Raw genomic sequence first — 3,052 nt, forward strand, 5'->3', positions numbered from 1 at the left:
TTATCTATGTCATGCCCATTAGCTGTAAATGGTCCCCAAAAACTTTGTCCAGAGCCTTCTTCTCTTCTTGCTCTACACTCTCTCACTTTGTGATCTCATTGGCTTCTATCAGTTCAACAATCATCTCTATGCAGATGATTTCCAGATCTATTTATCTAACCCTAGCCTCTTTTCTAATCTCCAGTGTCTTATTACACTTATTATGGACATTTCTAACTGGATGTCATGTGGCATCTCAAAATGTCCAAAACAGAACTTGCGTTTTTCCCCAAACCTTCTCTTCTGCTTCTCTATCACTGGGAGTCCCCCATTCTTCCAGACACCTAGGTTCACATCTGTGTTACCTTCCAGTCACCAAGACTTCTAATTTCTTTCTCTACAACTCTCTCATATGTCCCCTTCTTTCCACTAACACAACCACCTTCATCATGTCTGTCCAGGTTTACTGAATTAGCCTTCCAACTGGCTGTCCTCCCTCAATTCTCTACCCACTCTAATCCATCTCCCACAAAGCTGTCAATTTGGCTTCCCTAAAGTATAGGTCGGACCATGATACCCTATCCCCATTCAAACTCCAATAGCTCCTGATTACCTCTAAGATAAAACATAAAGTTCTTTATTTGGCATGTAAAGCTCTTCACAACCTGCCCCCTTCTTACCTTTCAAATCTTACAGGATTCTGCCAAGATGGTAGAATTAACAGGAAGCAATACTGCAAGCTCCTCCACCTCCCCCACTCCCATGCTCCTCCAAACAGATTTGGTTAACACACTAGACTAAATCCTGATGGGGAAATCCAAGAAAAACTCACAGTGAGTCACTTTTGTAGCACAGAGATTCTACCAGAATATGGAGACAGAGAAGTCTGTGGATACTTGGGATGAGGTCTGGCCAAGAGTGGTCATGCAGAGCACTCAAGCACAGGAAGAGGCTGTGTAATAGGACAAGAAGGGCTTGCAAATTCATACAGTGGTCACTGAAGAGTGCACCAACAGGGCAACTGGCAACTCTGCTGTTTACTACCCAATTCCAAGTCATAGATCCAGAGCTTAGGCGTTCTGGAGTGCAGTGGCTTCAGGCCATAGGCTAAAAGGAGGAAGTTCAGAAGCTTCTCTCCTTAGACACTAATACCACCCTCATACAAGGCCTCATCAGCTCATGCTGGGACTTTGCAATTGCCTTCAAAGGGTGGGTGGGTGGAGTCCCACCTGCCTCATCTCTTCCCACTCCAATCTATCCTCCATTCAGCCACCAGTGATTTTCCTAAAGCACATATTCCACTACTTCACCCCCCCCTCACTCATCAAACTCCAGTGGTTACCCATCACCTCCAAGATCAAACACAAAATCATCATTTGGCATTCAAAGTCCTTCATAACCTAGCCCTCTCCCCACATTTCCAGTCTTCTCAGACCTGACTCCCTGCCACATACTCCTAAATAGTGACACTGGCCTCCTGGCTGTTCCACAAACCTGACTTTTTCCTCTCTTGGCTCCAGGCATTTTCTCTCATGTCCCCCATGACTTGAATGCTCTCCATGCTCATCTCTGCATCCTGGCTTCCTTCAAGTCTTAATTAAAATCTCATTTTATACAAGAAGCCTTTCCCAACCTTTCTTAATTCTAGCTCCTCTCCCATTTTTCCTGTTTATACGGGTAGTTTGTACATATGATTGCTTCTTGTCTCCCCCATTAGATTGTGAGCATGAATTGTCTTTTACCTCCTTTTGTATCCCCCAGCACTTGGCAATATGACTGATCCCAAGAGGACAGGGTATTAGTTCTAGTTTCTAGCCCAACCTGAAGCCTATACTAGTTTCTAGCCCAACCTGAAGCCTATACAGTAACAACCAGAACAGAAATCCCCGAACACAGAGACTGCATTTCTGTGGCACAGAACCAGTATTGCCTTCCAGCTGGCTGACAGTGGCCAAGTCAAGAACAAGAACTTGCAGAGCTCAGGGCAGAGGGGTACTTAACCAATTTTCCCCTTATCAGACCACTTTGAGAGCACAACACTCAATACCCCAAGAATACAGCAAGATGACTGGTCCAGACCTTCCCTACAGAAGTGCACAGAGCCTGGTCCAAACATCAAATCTTATGTGAGGAAGTAGGCTATAAGGCCAAGCAAACAAAAGAAAGAATCCTGATAGTGAAAGGATGCTCAAGGCAAAAATCCCCCAAATGACTTTCAAACATTTGAGGCAAAGCTTCAAAGGAAAAGACCATTTGTAAATAAATTCAGCTAGAATTCCTGAAAAGATGAAGCAAGAATTTTTTTTCTAAAGAGCTGACCAATGTATACGGTGACAAAGTAGACAACTCTAAAACCATTAGAAACACATATCACCAAATTGATCAGCAACAATGCCAGACGGCAATTGAGACGTTACCCATCTGCTAAAAGGTGAACATTTTAGAGTGCAGAATGAGACAAATACACACACGCATACATATATATATATATGCATGTATGTACATATACACAAGTGTATATATGTATATACATATATGTGTGTGTATGTATATGTATATATATTTAAATCTTCTTACATTCTCCTCCTCTCCCACACAACAATCCAGACATCCAGGTCTTACCTGCAGTTTGTTCCATACGTATCTCCCCATGTCTGTTTTCCATGCTTACAATGCTCTTGCCTTCCTGAACTCTGACCCTTGGAATGCCTGGCTTTCTGAGACTCAGCTCATGTGCAACATGTCCAGCAAGCCAAAAAACCTCCCCCCATCATAATGTAAGCACCTCAAAAGCAGGGACTGTTCAAGTTTCTTTTTGTATCCCCTTGTGTTTTAGCAAAATGCCTGGCACATAATAAGCACTTAATAAATGCTAGCTAGAGTTAAGCACTTTTAGCTCAATAAAAAGTGTTTGAATCTTATGCCAGCTTTACAACACTAAAGAACATTGCCTTAATAGTGCTATGCAATTAAATCCTTTGAAAGCACATTTTAAACACTTTTAGTTGCTACTAAATTACTGATTGTGAATTACCCAAAAACATCATAAGAAAAATAAAATGTACTCTTGGAC

The sequence above is a fragment of the Notamacropus eugenii genome, chromosome 4 (assembly GCF_028372415.1).
Source record: "Notamacropus eugenii isolate mMacEug1 chromosome 4, mMacEug1.pri_v2, whole genome shotgun sequence".
Taxonomy (NCBI): Eukaryota; Metazoa; Chordata; class Mammalia; order Diprotodontia; family Macropodidae; genus Notamacropus; species Notamacropus eugenii.